Source organism: Sus scrofa, chromosome X (genome assembly GCF_054392235.1).
Source record: "Sus scrofa isolate SSC_HxYL_T2T_F1_AM1 chromosome X, Sscrofa_HxYL_maternal_Yorkshire_Landrace_v2.0, whole genome shotgun sequence".
Taxonomy (NCBI): Eukaryota; Metazoa; Chordata; class Mammalia; order Artiodactyla; family Suidae; genus Sus; species Sus scrofa.
Window position 1 is genome coordinate 102,324,914 of NC_139401.1, and position 17,458 is coordinate 102,342,371.

Below are 17,458 nucleotides of genomic sequence, written 5' to 3' on the forward strand. Positions count from 1 at the left end.
AACATTCATGTACCTGCATGTGTTTGAATACCTATGTTTACTTCTTTTCGGTATTTACTTAGGAGTGAAGTTGATGAGTCTCATGATAATTTCATGTTTAATTTTGTGAGCAACAACTGTTTTCCATAATGGTTGCAACATTTTACATTCCCCTCCCAATAATGTACGAGGGTTCTAATTTTTCTACATCCTCACCAAGATTTGTTATTGTCCATCTTTTAGATTATAGTGTGCCTGGTGATTTTTGCAGTGGCATCTCATTGCGGTTTGATTTGCATTTCTGTAATGACTAATAACGTTGAGCATATTTTTATGTATAGCCATTTGTTTATATTATTAGAGGAAATATCTATTCAAATCCTTTGCCCATTTTTTAAATTAAGTTCTCTTTTTAATGTGTGTAAACTTAAAGTACATAATGTGTGTACTTTATGTATTCTAGATGGCAGGCCTTTATTAAGGTACATGATTTGCAAATATCTTCTCCCATTCTTTCCATTTTTTTAAACTTTCTTTATAGTGTTATCTGAAACACAAAAGTTAAATTTTTATGAAGTACAGTTTATTTTTTCTTTGATTACTTATGCTTTGATGTCATATCTAAGAAACCATAGCTATGCAAGATCACAAATATTTATACCTACATTTTCTTCTAATTATTTTGTGGTTTTAGCTCTTATATTTAGGCATTGACCCACTTTGAGTTAATTTTTATAAATCGTATCTTTCTTTTTATGTGGATGTCTGGCAGTCCCAGCAACATTTTTTAAATAGGCTATCCATCACCAATTAGATGGTTCTGGCTTGATTTATATTTAATGTAATTATTGATACAGTAGATTTATGTCTGATATTTTGCTCTTTGTTTTCTATGTATATTATGTGTTTTTTATTCTTCACTTCCTCCAATACTGACTTCTTTGTGTTTAGTAGATATTGTCTCATGTACCGTTTTCATTCTTTGTCATTTCTATTGCTGCATATTTTTGTGTTATTTTCTTAGTGGTCGACTTGGGAACAACCATTAACACTTTAGTGGTAACAATCTATTTCAGATTAATACCAAGTTAATTTCAATAGTATACAAATTTTTGTTTCTCCATAGCTTTGTTCCCCCCTCTGTCATGCTGGTACCGTCACAAATTACATCTTTAAACATTTATGTCCTCATCGACATAAATTTATGATTGATTGCTTTATAAGCTTAATTGCCATCTGTATATCTTCTTCGGTGAAGTATGTCTTCATATCATTTGTCCATGTTCTAATTGTCTTGTTTCTTTACTTTTTACTATTGAATTTTGGGGTTTCTTTATATATTCTAGATACTAGTCCTTTATCAGATATGTATGTTTCAAGTATTTTATCTCCATGTGTAGCTTGTCTTTTCATTCTCTTAACAGTCTTTAACAGAGCAGAAGTTTTAATTTTGATGGGTTCATATTAAGATATTTCCTTTTATGCTTTTATTATTAAGTCTAATAACTTTCTGCCTACTCTGAAATCCTGAAGTTTCTTTTTTTTCTATATCATTTTAGATTTTATATTGAAATCAGTGATCCATTTTTGTGATTTTCTTTCTTTTTTTTTTTGATGTAAGCTGTGTATAAGATTTAAGTCAAGTTGTTTTTTGCCTATCATTTTTCCACCACCATTTGCTGCAAAAGCTATTTTTCCTCCACTGAATTCTTCTGCTTTTTGTAAAAAAAAAAAAAAAAAACATTTGGGCATATTTGGGGTCTATTTCTGGATTCATTATTATGTTCCATTGATTTATGTGTAACTCTCTGCTAATACAATGATGTCTTTATTAAAGCTATGTAGTAATTATTGATATCAGATAGACCAATTACTACCACTTTTCTCTGATTCTTATAACTTTGCTTTTGATTTTTAAAATTGCTTTAGCTACTCTAGTTCCTTTGCCTGTCCATAAAAATTTTGAATAATCTGTCCATATCTATAAGATGTCTTGCTGACGCTTTGTTAAGAGTTTGATAGATATTAAACCCCTATGTCAAATTGGGAAGAACTGCTATCTTTTTACTAAGCCAAGCTATTGTTCTTCCAATCCATAAATGTGGTATATATCTCTCTACTTATTTTGATGTTGTTGGACTTCCTTCATCAGTTATATAATTTTCAACATAGAAGTCTTGCACATGGTTTGTTAGATTAAACCTAAGTAATTCATATTTTGCATAAATTGTGCTTTTATTTTGTAAAACTTTTTATATTTTTCTTTTTAGGGCTGCACCTGTGGCATATGGAAGTTCCCAGGCTAGTGATCAAATCAGTAGTGCAGCTGCTGGCCTATGCCACAACCACAGCAACACCAGATCTCAGCCTCATCTGTGAACTATGCTTCATCTTGTGGCAATGCCGGATCCTTAACACACTGAGTGAGGCCAGGGATTGAACCCACATCCTCATGGATACTAGTCAGTTTCTTAATCCACTGAGCAACGATGGAAATGGCACAAATTTTTAATTTATCATCTGCATTTCATCTCCAGTATAAAGAAACACTTATCCCATATCCTGCAGTCTTGCTGAACTCACTTACTAGTGCTAGACAATCCTTTATAGATTTTGAAGGTTCCTTGGGATTTTCTACATGGACAGTCTTGTCATTTGTAAGTAAGGACAGTTGTATTTCTTTCTTAGCCATTTGTATGCCTTTTATTTACTTTTTTTGGCTATTTTGCACTGGCTAGAACTTCTAGAACTGTGTTGAATAAAAGAAGTAGTGTGAGCATATGTAAGTGATATCATATGATATTTGTTTTGTCTGACTTACTTCACTTAATATGATAATTTCTAGGTCCATACATATGGAATCTAGAAAAATGGTACAAATGAACTTATTTACAAAACAGAAATAGACGCTCAGACATAGAAAACAAACTTATGGATACCAAAGGTGATAGCAGGGATGAGAGAGAAATAAATTAGGAGTTTGGGATTAACATATACATTACTATATACTTTATAGATAATAAACAAGGACCTAATGACCTAATGTATAGCACAGGGAACCATATTCAATATCTTGTAATAATCTAAAATGGAAAAGAATCTGAAAAAGAAAAAAAGTATATGTGACACACACACACATATGCCTGAATCACATATAAAACTAATACAACATTGTATATTAACTATATTTCAATTAAAAAATGTTTTAAAAGTTAGTGTGAGCATAAATCCTTGGCTTGTTCTCAGTCTTGGAAATAAAACTTTCAGTCTTTCACTGTTATACTTTAACTGTAAGTGTTTTATAGATTCCCTTTTTCAAATTGAGGGAGTTCCTTTCTATTCCTATTTTTCTGAGAGATTTTTGTTGTGAACAAGTGTTGAATTTTTTCAAATGCCTTTTCTGAATCATTGATATGATTATCTGATTTCATTATCCTGCTAATGTTGTGGATTATATTGAATGATTTTTGAATATTGAATCAGTTTTGAATCCCTGGAATAAACCCTACTGAGTCATCATTTATAATTCATGTATTGCTGAATTCCAATTGCTAATATGTTGTGAAGGATTATTGTGTCTATGTTCATGAGGAATATTGGTATGAAATATTCTCTTTTTTGTGCTGTCTTTGGGTTTGGTATCAGGTTAATACTAACTTCATAAAATGAATTGAGAAGTATTATTTCCTCTTGTATTTCCTGGGAGAGAGTGTGTAAAAAATTGGTGTAAATTCTTTAAATGGGGAAAATTCTCCATCTGGGCTTGAAGGTTTCTTTTTTGGCACTTTTAAAATTACAAATTCATTCTCTTTAATAGGTCTGTATGTGTCCATATTATCTATTTCATATTGATTAAATTATAGTAGATTTTATTTTTTGAGGAACTGGTGCATTTCACCTAAGTTCTCAAATTTACATATCTATAGTTTTTCATAGCATTCCCTTGTTATCCTGGTAATATCTGCACTGTCTATAGTGATAAACCTTGTTTTCATCTGCTGTGGTAATTTGTGATGTCTCTCTCTTTTTCCTCCTCAGGTTTTTAGGTGGTCAATTTCACTGATTATTTTTCTCCAAAGAATTAGTTCTTTGTTTTATCGATTTTTATCTATTGTTTCTCTGTTTTTAATTTTATTGATCTCTGTTCTTATTTTTATGATGTCATTCCTTCTACTTACTTGGGATTTATTTTGCTCTTTTATTTTTTCAGCTTTTGAGGTGATTGCTTATATTATTGCTTTGAGGCTTTCCTTTTTTTTTTTTTTTTCCTATTTTAGCGCTGCACCCACAGTAACATGAGATCTAAGCCACATGTGCTACCTACACCACAGCTCATGGCAACACCAAATCCTTAACCCACTGAGCGAGGCCAGGGATCGAACCCACATCCTCATAGATCCTAGTCATGTTCATTAACTACTAAGCCACAAAGCGAACTCTGAGGCTTTCCTCTTTTCTTATGTTTCCATTATTGCTATAAAATTTTATCCCAGCATAGCTTTAGCTGTGTCCTACAATTTTTTTTTCTTTTTAATTCATTTTCACGTATTTTTAAATTTTTTTCTTTGGGACATGTTCTTTCAGCTATGGATTATTTATAAATTTGTTATTCTTTTTTTACCAAGATGCTTAGGTATTTACCTTTTATCCTTCTGTTACTGATTTCTCACCTTGTGATCTGAGAATACACTATGTGTGATTTCAATTGTTTTATCCTTATTGAGGTTTGTTTTATAACTCAGGATGTGGTCTGTGTACATGGATACTTGGAATGAATGTGTTTTCTGCAGTTTTTAGTTGGAGTGGGAGCAGGGCTGGGTCCCTATTAATACTGGGGGAAGTGGAAATCCAGGTTCCCTGCCTGGCTTCCACTGACATTGTAGAAGGGTAAGCTCGTTCTTGGTCATACAGTGACAAAATCTTCTTGCTTGACCTTATCTAGCCCTAGCCTAGCATGGAGGTTAGGCTGCCTCATTACAACTTTGTGAGTATGGAATTCAAAGCTGTCCACTCTGGTTTTACTGATGGGGACAGGGCTGCATTTTTTTCCCCTGTGGTATATGGGTAGAGTACAGCAGGCTTGCAGTATTGTATTTCAGTATTGTTTTAAAGTTTTCTCTCTTGTTAGGCTTCTTGTTTACTAATCCTCTGGCTAGAGAGGACAGGCTTTTGCTGAGGCCTTTTTGTCTATACCTATTGACGTGACTAGGTTATCAGCTTCTTCAGCTACAAGTCCAAGTTATGAGATGCAAAACAAAAGCACAGGAACCTCACCTCCGCATTGTTTCCTGGGTCCTGAAGTCCCTAGCTGGTGTGCTTTTTGCTCTTGATCCTTCAGGATCTTCTTCTGTTTTTTGTTTGTTTGTGCCTTTTCTAGGGCTGCTTCTGTGGCATATGGAGGTTCCCAGGCTAGGGGTCTAATTGGAGCTGTGGCCACCGGCCTACACCAGAGCCACAGCAACGTGGGATCTGAGCCGCGACTGTGACCTACACCACAGCTCACCACAAAACCGGATACTTAACCACTGAGAAAGGCCTGGGTTCGAACCCACAAACTCATGGTTCCTAGTTGGATTTGTTAACCACTGCACCATGATGGGAACTCCTTCTGTTTGTTTTTTATGTAATTTTCAGGACTTTAGTTGTCCTTAGTGGGAAAAATAGGGAGAAGTATGTCTGCCACATATTCCTAGAAGCAGAAGTCCCAAATTAGTTTCTGTAAATGTCACTTTTATGATTTCTCTCCACAGCCTCACAAATAGCTAACCCCTGACTGCTCTTCCATGGTACAGAGAAGCAGAAGAGGAGAATTTCAGAGGAGAGGACGTTATCTGAGGGTCTGATGTTGAGTATCTGGTGGGGGATTAGGACTCAGCCAAAAAAAAAAAAATTGTGGCTTGTCAGAAAATGGAGTACTAAAGAGATCTAGAGTTGTGATGGCCCACAGGGAGGGGAACATGCTCTGAAGAAAATATTTGTGGAGTTCCCATCATGGCTCAGTGGTTAATGAACCCGACTAGTATCCATGAGGATGCAGGTTCGATCCCTGGCCTCGCTCAGAGGGTTAAGGATCCAGCATTGCTGTGAGCTGTGGTATAGATCACAGATGCAGCTTGGAACTGGCGTTGCTGTGGCTCTGGTGTAGGCTGCCAGCTGTAGCTCCATTTCGATCCCTAGCCTGGGAACCTCCATATGCCAAGGGTGTGGCCTTAAAAAGACAAAGGACAAAAAATATACATATGTTTGTAAATGTGGATAAATGGGGCAGAAGGAAAGAACCTTGGTTATGCTTTCTTTTAAAAAATCTTAAATAATAGCAAATGAATCAAGAATAAGCTTGGTGTGTATCTCAGGAACAGATATGAATATGCTACTAACACATAATTTACTTACTAACCTTATTTATTGTCTCTCTCTCTCCCAGCTAATATATAACCTCCAAGATGGTAGGAATTTTTGTCTGATTTGTTTACTAATGTATCTCTGGAGCCTACGTTTGTGTCTACCATATACTGGCTCTCAATAGATCATTGTTGAACTATTTTTAATTGTTAATTAATTAAGAATTAACAATTTTTCCATTTATAATGATTTTTGTTTTTTCCATTATAGCTGGTTTACCGTATTCTGTCAATTTTCTACTGTACAGCAAGGTGACCCAGTTACACAAATCACATTGCACAGAAAAGTTCTACTTCAGATCATCTTTCCTCAGATTTTTAAAAAATTCCCTTTCTTATAAGAGTAGAATAGTAGTAGTTGTAATAGTTAAAAATTTATGGAGTATTTACTCGTGGCAGACACATTAGTAATGACTTTCCACACATTGTATGAGTAAATGAATAACTTGGATTTGAGAGACCTAGATTCTGGCCACTAACTAGAGATCTTAATCCGGCCATGATCCTTTTTGTCTGGGCTGAGTGTCTAGATTTATGGAAGATGAGGATTGCACTAAAAGGTCATTCAGGTTCTTTTGTGCTCTATTATTCAGTAGTTCTATGAATGTTTACATTTTTTTATGTAACCTATCTATGATATCCATTCATCCACGAACTTATCCATTCATTCATTCATCCATTTCTCCTTCCATTCTTCCATCTATCCAACCATCCATCCAACCAACATGTTTTTTTTTTTTTCCATTTTTGGCCACCCTGTGGCATATGGAATTCCCAGGCTAGCGATCAGATCTGGGCTGCAGTTGCGACCTATGCCAGGCCACTGTGCTGGGCTGGGGATTGAACCTGCATCCTGGCACTGCAGATGCTACCGATCCCATTTCACCACAGCAGGAACTCCCCAACATTTTTGGAATACTGACTATGTAACAAGGTCCTCAGGATATATAAGCATTTGTGTCAGAGGTAAAGCAGATGATTAAAGCTGTGCAGTGTTACTATGGATAACTGTGGAGTACCATGGAGTGTATAACTAGGTATAACCTCAAAGCTAAAGGTCTAGGTAGGGCTCTGTGTTGAATCTAGGTGGGAGCAGTGAGGGGCAGAAGTGGGTAAAACATGACCAGCAGAAGGAAAAATAGATACAAAGGCCCTGAGACAGCAAAGAGCTTTACTGTGTAAAGGAAAGAAAACTGTTCATGGGGGAGTTTAGTGAGCTAAGGGCAGTGTGGGTATGAGATAAAATCAAAGAAGCAGACAGGTGCATCTAAGTGCTTAATAGAGTGCTAAGAGACCAGCTATGTGTACATCTTGTCTTCCTTTCAGCTCCTTGAGGGAGAATGGATGGAATGGTGGATAGGGGAGGCTACTTTTAGCTCCCCTTTCTGCATTTCTATTTCTTGGAGACTTTTTACAGCATGAAAAAGTAGTAAATAACATCATTAGGTCAGAATTGAGAAAGGAATATCTAGTTAAAATTGTTAGGCTTCTCAGGAGACTGACTACTGTGTAGGTCATTTCTCATAAGGCCATTTGGATGAATCTAACTTCCCAGAAGAGCCCTTAGGCTCATCAAATTTTATACCCCAAATTTGTTCATTTAAAAATAAATGCTATGTATTTCCTAAAAGGTGCTGCTAATCACATTGCATAGAAAAGTTCTACTTCAGATCATCTTTCCTCAGATTTTTAAAAAAATTTCCTTTCTTATAAGATGAGTAGTATAGTAATAGTTTTAATAGTTAAAAATATATGGAGCATTTACTAGTGGCAGACACCTTAGTAATGACTTTCTATGTATTGTTTAGTTTACTATGTGCCAGCCACTATTCTAAGTGTTTTACATAACTCATTGAATCCTCACCACAACCTAGAAGTAAGAACAGTTGTTATACCTATTTTACAGGTGAAACTTAAAACTAGACGAGTGTATTTGCTATTCAAGGCGGGGAGTTAATAATTCAAACATCAGCAATCAAACTCCAGGGACTGGGCATTCAACTCTTTAACTATGCGATGAGTTAAGCCAACATGAGCTGCTGGTACCAAAATACAAAGGAGTCAGAAAGGGCAGAAGTCAAAAGATAGACCTCAGAATCCAGTTAATGAATTAGGAATTAGAGGGAAGGGCAAGCTCGGATATTGGACTCAGTTCTTAACTGCATCCAGACCTGAGTGGGACTAATTTGAGGACTCAAGTTGGGGTATGGGGGTGATTCTGAGTCAGAAGCCAACAAACCGGAAGTGGAGTAGGAACACCATTTATGAGTCTGCAGTCATTCTGTTTGTCTCTGGTGGTTGGAACACATGCTCCCTTTGAAAGCCTGATGTCTAATCCCCCAACAAACTGCCCAACTTAAAGGTAACCTTCTGCATTTGTCAGGACCAGCATGGAGAATCAAGGGTGGTGGAATAGAGAGAGTGCACAAAGCAAGGGAAGGGAAAGGCATAATGAGGAGGGCTCACTTCAATTATTATTATTTGAGTCTCACCCCCTCCTTGTTACACCATTGTACTATTTTTACTTTATTGTATAAATCACTTGTATACAGTCTTAGATTCCTCAAAAGGAATTCTCCACTCACCTGCATCCCCAAAGCATCTTTAAGAGAATAAGTGCCTTTCATCAGCAGTTATGGTGCACTTGAAACATGTCAAGGACCAGAGAAATACAAGGAATACACAGAAAGGAGAGGAGACTGAAAAGCACCTAACGCATCAGGAACACAGTTGAGTAATACAGAGAAAAAGAGCCTCTGAAAAAAATCAAATTAGGTTGAAACAAGAGGCTGCGGGAGAGCCTCCTTCTGTGTGAGAAATGCATTTATTTTAAGACATTGATTTTGCATTATCTATTTGCTTTTTAAAATGTGCACTGACTTTTAAAACATTTTATTTTAAGGTAGTTTTGTTACCTACAGTTGTATGAAATAACACAGAGATATCCTAAGTATGCTTTACCTAGGTTCTTCGAGTGATGACATTTTGTATAACTACAGAAGATACCACACCTGGAAATTAATATTGATACAACCCTATTATTGCATTCAGATCTCCCCAATTTTAATTGTTGTGTGTGTGTGTCTGTGTGTGCTTACTTATATGTTATCACCTGAGCAGATTTGTGTTACCACAACTGCAGCCAAGATACAGAACATTTCAGTAACCACAAGGGTTACTCTGTTGCCCTTTTATAACCAAACTCACCTCCTTACAGCATCCCCCAAACCTATCCTTAATCACGGGCAATCACAAATATATTCTTTTTTTTTTTTTTTTTTTGTCTTTTTGGCATTTCTTGGGCCGTTCCAGCGGCATATGGAGGTTCCCAGGCTAGGGGTCTAATCGGAGCTGTAGCCATCAGCCCACGCCAGAGCCATAGCAACACAGGATCCGAGGTGCGTCTGCAACCTACACCACAGCTCACGGCAACACTGGATCGTCAACCCACTGAGCAAGGGCAGGGATCGAACCCGCAATCCCATGGTTCCTAGTTGGATTCGTTAACCACTGCGCCACGACGGGAACTCCACAAATCTATTCTTCATTTCTGTGATTTTGTCATTTTTAAAAGTTAGAGAAATGGAATCATACAGTATGCTAACCTTTTGTGATTGGCTTTTTTTCCCCACTCAGAATCATTTCCCAGAACTCATCCAAGTCATTGCTCCTAGTAATGGTTTGTTCCTTTTGACCACTGAGTAGCTTTCCATGGTGTGGATGTAATATGATGTATTTTAATCATTTAATCATTTACTGTTCAAGCACCTCTGGGTTGAATTCAGTTTTTGGCAACTGCAAATAAAGCTGCTATTGATAACTGTGTACATGTTTTTGTGTACACATGAAGTATTAGTGCTCTGGAATAAATGCTCAAGTGTGCAACTGCTGTGTCATATGATAGTCGCATGTTTAGTTTTATAAGAAATTGACAAACTTTTTTCCAGAGTGGCTATACCATTTAAATTCCTAGTGACAATATATGAATGATCTGATTCCTCTGCATACTCTCCAGTATTTGGTGTTGTCACTTTTTTTTTTCTTTTTATGGCTGCACCTGTGGTGTATGGAAGTTCCCAGGCTAGGGGTCAAATTGGAGCTGCTGCCGCCAGCCTACACCACAGCCACAGCAATGCCAGATCTGAGCTACATCTGTGACCTACACCACAGCTCACAGGATCACTGGATCCTTAACCCACTGAGCAAGGCCAGCGATTGAACCCGCATCCTCACAGATAGTAGTCAGACTGGTTACTGCTGCACCACAATGAGAACGCCACTTCATTTTAGCATTTCTAATATATGTGTAGTAATATACATTGTGGTTTTAATTTGCTTCTCTCTTACTGTTAATGATGCTGAATATGGACATATCTTAGAGATACTGCAGGTTTGATTCTAGATCACCACAATTGAGCAAATATCAAAATAAAGCAAGTCAAATAACTTTGTGGTTTCCCAGTGCATAGAAAAGTTATGTTTACACTATAGTCCATTGTGTGTGCAATAACATTGTCTAAAAAAACAATGTACATACCTTAATTTTAAAATAATTTATTGCTAAAAATGCTAGCCATCTTCTGAGCCTTCAAGAGTCTTTTTGCTGGTGGAGTGTCTTGCCTGCTAACTGATCGGGGTGGTAGTTGCTAACGATTGGGTTGGCTGTGGCAATTTCTTAAAACAGGACAGCAATGAATTTGGCCACATTGCTTGACTTCTTTTCATGAAGAATTTCTCTGTGTCGTGCAATGCTGTTTGATAGCATTTTACCCACATAAAACTTCTTTCAAAATTAGAGTCAGTCCTCTCAAACACTGCTGCGGCTTTATCAACAAGTTTAAGTAATAATCTAAACCCTTTACTGTCATTTCAGTTGTCTTCTCAGCACCTTCTCCAGAATTAGATTCCATCTCAGGCAACTCCTCATCTATTGAAGTTTTATCATGATATTGCAGCAATTTCAACATATCATCAGGTTCCATTTCTAATTTGAATTCATTTGTTATTTCCACCACATCTATGGTGACTTCCTCCACAGAAGTCTTGAATCCCTCAAAGTCATTCATGAGGGTTGGAATCAGCTTCTTCCAAACTCCTGTTGATGTTGACATTTTGACCTCTTTCCATGAATCACCAAAGTTCTTAATGGCATCTAGAATGCTGAATCCTTTTCAGAAAGTTTCAATTTATTTTGCCCAGATCTGTCAGAGGAATAACTATCTATGGCAGCTATAGCCATGTGAAATGCAGTTCTCGAATAATAAAACTTGAAAGTCGAAATGACTCCTTGATCCGTGGGTTGCAGAGTGGATGTTGTGTTAGCAGGAATGAAAACAACATTAATCTCATTGTACACCTCCATGAAAAACTCTTGGGTGACCAGGGGCATTGTCAATAAGCATCAGTATTTTGAAAAGAATCTTTCTGAGCAGCAGTTCCCAACAGTGGGCTTAAAATATTTGATAAACCATATTATAAACAGATATACTGTCATCCAGGCTTTGTTGTTCCAATTTTACAGCACAGGCAGAGTAGATTTAGCATATTTTTTAAGCACCCTAGGATTTTCAGCATGGTAAATAACTATTGACTTCTCAACTTTTAAGTCCCCGGCTGCATTAGCCTGTCCTTTGAAAATTGGAAGCCAGGCATTGACTTCTTCTCTCTAGCTATGAAAGTCTTAGATGGCATCCTTCTCCAATATTAGGCTGCTTCGTCTATATTGATAACCTGTTGTTTGGTGTAGACATCTTTATACATTTCCTTAGCTAGATTTTCTAGTAACTTGCTGTAGCTTCTATATCAGCACTTGCTGTGTCACCTTGCACTTTTATGTTGCATGTGACTGGGACTTGTAGGATATCTTCTTAAATATAGAGAGTGGTTTTCAATTACCTATGCATCTTTCTGCTGAAATGATTTCAATGTTGTTTGCACAGGGTGAATGTTGACAGTTTCCCTGTGCATGGTTTCAATCGCTCTTTATTGACTCTTGGTATTCTCCTGGGGTAGTAGAGAAAGTGTATCTTTCTCTAGGCACATCTATGGTCATGTTATTGCCTTTACTCACCCCATCCCCCTTCCGCCAAATCAAATACTTGATCTATTAAATTTTACTGGACCAGATCACATTCCCAGCAACAGTTTAAGCAACAATTGGGAAGAAAATGTTTGTTTACAGTGGTTTCTCTTGATAACTTCCTCTCTAGTTCTTTTATGCTATCACGGCTCACAGCTGTTCTTATACCTCTACAAAGTAGACAGCTAGCCCAAGTGACAGTATTTTGGATAAAGAGGGAAAACTGCAATGACTTGCTCCTCTTCAATTCTTTCTATTCATGGGCCAAAGCCTGAAATTGCACCATTACTTCTCTGTCTTTATCTTACTCTATCCCTTTTGACACAGGTAAGCACACCTTCCTTTTAGAAACCCTCTTTCGTCATGACTCTCATGACACCACACTCTCCTGGTTTTTCTCCTACCTAACAGAGTGCTTTTTCTGTTGCTTGGATGGCTCCCCTTTCTCTGTCTTCTAAAATTCGGGGTTCTTCATCATTTAATTGTGTCCTACCCTCTCTTTCCTATATTCATTAAGTAGGTTATCTCATTTAGTTTTATGGCTTTTATATAGTCCCTGTGTTGATGACTCCCAAACTTATAACTCCCTCATAGTTCAGACACGTATCTTCAATTGGCTTCTTGGTATCTCTTGGGTGTCCAATATATAGAGAGCAAGCATAATACGCTCAAAACATAATTCAATTGATTCTTTCCCCTAGACCCCTCCTCTGCCCTGGTCAAACCTATCTTTTGATTACATAGTATTTTTCATCTCACTTAATGGTGTTGCAATTCACCAAAATGTCTAACCCTAAAAACACAAGAATCATCCTTAATTTCTCCTTTTCTCTGATAACTCACTTCCAGTTCATCATCACATGCTCTAAACTTTACCTCTGAAAGGTACATATATATATATATATGTAGATTCCATCTCAGGCAACTCCTCATCTATTGAAGTCTTATCATGAGATTGTAGCAATTTCGACATATCATCAGGTTCCATTTCTAATTTAGGAAATATATATATTTCTTATTCTACCCAGTTAGCAATCTAGTTAGTCACCATAATCATTCAGCTGAACTACTATAATAGATTCTTTAACGCTTTTCCCTATTTGTTTCTTGCCCTCTTGCACAACCACCCTCAGGACTAATCTTTTGCAAATGTTAGTCGACCCATGCTTAAACTTTTTGTAGCTGCATGAACTACCTCTCTGATCTCAACTTGAACTACCTCTCTGATATCAACTTGAGACATATTTCTACATATAATGCACTGATTCACTAAGTTCCAGCTGAATCATTTTTCTCTCCAAATCACCATATCCTAAAAGTCACTTCCTGGAGGTCTTCCCTGACCCTCATCCTATCTAATACAGTTCCTTCATCTACCATTCTGCTATCCCCTTACCCTGTTTTATTTTTTATCTTTGTACTTATGACTATCTGAAAGTACTTTGTGCCTTAGGCTGAAATTTGCTTCAAAAATGAATGTGTTATAATGAATGGTGAACTTAACCACTTAGTTTTGAACAAGAAGCTTTTCTTGAATTCCAATTTCACTACTCGAAGACTACATTCATGTTCACAGTCAATCATATCAGGATCGATTGCAGTAATGGCTTATAAAATTAATACATATATATATTAATTTTCCAGTGACATCACTTTTTTCAAATGAAATCTTCTGTGGAACCCCAATAAATCAAACAGATAAAAATGGAATTTCTTGGAGTTCCTGTTGTGGCTCAGCAGAAACAAATCTGACTGGCATTCATGAGAATGTATGTTTGGACCCTGGCCCAGCTTAGTGGGTTAAGGATCCGGCATTGCCATGAGCTGTGTTGTAGGTTGCGGATGCGGCTCAGATTCCATGTTGATGTGGCTCTGATTTGACCCCTAGCCTGGGAACCTTCATAGGCTGCAGGGGCAGCCCTAAAAAGAAAAAAAAATGGAATTGCTTAGTTAAGCAGGGGATAATTTGGGATACTGAGCCTGTCAGTCTTGCCTCTTGAAGCTTCTCTAGAGGCCCCTATTACCCACCAAGGAATCCTGGGGCTCTAAAACAGGGATTGAACCATTGATTTAGAAACTTGATAGAATGCAATGCAGGATTCCAAGAGTTAGCCCTACTCCTCTAGCTTATGTAGATATGCTAAGTATATTTAGAAGTAGTTATGGAAATCAAAAGCCCTACATACATTGACCCCATTAAGTTCATGGCCTAAGAATATGTCCTGTTTAAACAGATATTAGCCCAGGGCATTGTTAGTTTTCTAAGAACAGGGACTTGTGGCACCAAAGTCAAAGATTAAATCAAAGCACCTAGTGCAATGCCAGAGGAAATTACCCTTGAGATGAATGGGTGTTTCTAAACTGCTATTAGTTGAAGAGGAGTTCAGCTGAGAAGGTCACTGAGTTTTTTTGAGTAGAGAAGATGTTCATGTTTCTCTTGTTTCTTTATAAATCATTGGTGCTGTTACAAATTACGACTTCTATAGTGTTGGGAAATAGGACCTCATGGGAGTGGCCAGTTCAGGAGACATGCTTGATTTGAGAGTCCTCATCATGATTAATCAAACCCAAATACTGTTCCACCTGCAGGACCATGTCCTATAAGAGTGAGTAGTTCTGTGACTAAGTGACTAATTGGTGACTTGGCAAGAGTTTATCTATTCTTTTGACGATTGATTCAAAAAGTAAGATTGTTACACTCTTCACTAAGATTATTTCCAGGAACTAGGATGATATCCAATAGCAAGAGCCATTAGGAGAGACTAAGAAAGTCAATATAGCTATCATCGACATATGGCCCAATTAAGCTGTCATTTTAATTAAGGGAAAAAGTCAGTTTCAATATCTGTCTTACTAGACAAGGAAACCTTTTAAGCTGCTTAAAACCAGGTTAAATGATCAGAGACGCCAGGTGTGTATGTGGAGACACAACCAAAGAAGACACAACCGTAGATGCTCTATCCTATTTTAGGCCAGAAACTGACCTAAGGAGCATAGTCCAACTGCCTCTGCAAGTTCTGGGGAGAAAGAGCTATTTTTTTAGCCTCTTTCGAGAACCTTCCATGTATGATATGTAGCCAAGCCCCAATTTGATATGACAGAAGGAGGACTGTATTGTGATTTATCTAGGTCCCAAATCCTTCTGTTAGCAGTTCACAGGACACTTTTCTTTGGTTCCTAGTGATGAAAACATAACCTTTCAGATTGGTATACCAATCAACTCTCTAACCCAACCCTGTTCAAACCCAACAGGACTGGGTTAGAAATAGGATCAACCCATTTACCAAAATACACCTAAAGAAAGACGATTCAATGTATTGTGTACCCTTTCCCCAACCACTCCTACCACCATACACACATGCCCAGAAGGAGGCACTGTAATGTGGCAAGTAGCCTAGGGATCCTGGCAAGGTTGGGAATAGGGCCTCTGCTGTCTCCAGAGAAGTAGATCACAAATGACCTTGAAATTCCAGCCTTTTAAAATGTCTATTTCTGAAGTAACTTTTTTCCATCATGCTCTTAAACCTTCTGACTGCATTCTAATCTAACTTGTTTTTTTTTTAAATAACAGCTTTATTGAGATATTGTTCACACACCATAAAATTTGCCCTTTTAAAGCATACAGGTCAGTGAACTTAGTATATTCACAGAGTTGTGCAATCATCACCACTGTCTAATTCCAGAACATTTTCATCTCCCTGAAAAGAAACCCCACACTCGTTAGCAGTTACTCCCCATTACCTGAGCCCCAACTGCTTCTCTCTGGACTTGCCTGTCCTGCAAGTTCTTATTTTGTTAACTGCTTTACTTTTTTCAAAGGCCTTTTCCTAGATGTTAGGATAATTTTCAGTTTTCTTTCCAAATTGGCTTAGAATAAGTAGATTCTTAGAGTTGTTTGTTTGTTTATTTATTTATTTTTGTCTTTTTAGGGCCACACATATGGCATATAGAGATTCCCAGGCTGGGGTCAAATTGGAGCAATAGTCTCTGGCCTATGCCACAGCCACAGCATCGCCAGATCCAAGCTGTGTCTGTGGCCTACACCACAGCTCACGGCAATGCTGGATTGTTAACCCACTGAGCGAGGCCAGGGATCAAACCTGAGTCCTAATGGATACTAGTCAGATTCATTTCTGCTGAGCCACAATGGGAACTCCTGTTTTTACTTTTATTTAATTTTTTACTGTACAAACAGCTCCATCATGATCATTTCATGCTATTTTTTTTCCACCAAGCCCTCTTAAACCTTTACTCTTTGTCTTATCGAAGAGGCACTATAGGATAGTGGCTAAAGGAGTGAAAGACAGACCTGTGTTGTAATCTCAGCTCTGTCAATTAGGAGCTCTGTCATCATAGGGCAGGTTATTTACTTCTCTGTGCCTCAGCTTCCCCATGTATAAAATGAGAATGGTAATAGTACCTGTGTTGTATAGTTGTTCTGGAGATTGAATAATTGAATACAGGAAAACGCAAGGCAAAGTGCCTGACGTATATTAAGTGCTTATTTAACTATTGCTTGTATTATGTCTAAGCTACAGAATATAACTTAGACTGTGTTACAAACATGCAGTTATGACAGATTCTGTATGCGTTAGTTCCGCGATAACAAGAACATTGAAGATAGCTACAGAGATCATATTTTAGTTTCTTGTACATTCCTGCATTTTCAATATATCCCGTCAAAAATTCATGTTGACTGCTTTCCTACAGATCTAAAATCACTGTATCCTCTCTTCCCAGATTCAACTGAGGCCTAAACCAGTCGGGATTCCACAAAGAGAGCCACACAAACCAGTCGCCTAGACAGTTGATTTGCATTTGCTGACATCTCAGTTATTTTCAGGTGAGTCCAGGAGGAAAACAAGGAGGTCTTAGATTTTTTTTTCAGCTCCTGTGAGAACTTGAGAAAAACATTTTTTTTTTTTTTACATTTTATCTTGGATTTCACCAAGTCCTAAGGAACAGCAAGTTTTCCCAGAGGAGAGTTATTTTTCCTTGA

The 17,458-nt window shown here is 37.4% G+C and overlaps 1 non-coding gene across 1 annotated transcript in view; it reads left to right on the top strand.

Moving 5' to 3' along the window:
- The window catches only part of RTL4 (retrotransposon Gag like 4), a 262,404-nt gene that overhangs the window by 178,340 nt on the left and 66,606 nt on the right, over positions 1–17,458 (top strand). The window contains exon 3 of the transcript XR_014835540.1: positions 17,200–17,302. This is a non-coding gene — a transcript (retrotransposon Gag like 4). The remainder of the gene's footprint in view (positions 1–17,199; positions 17,303–17,458) is intronic.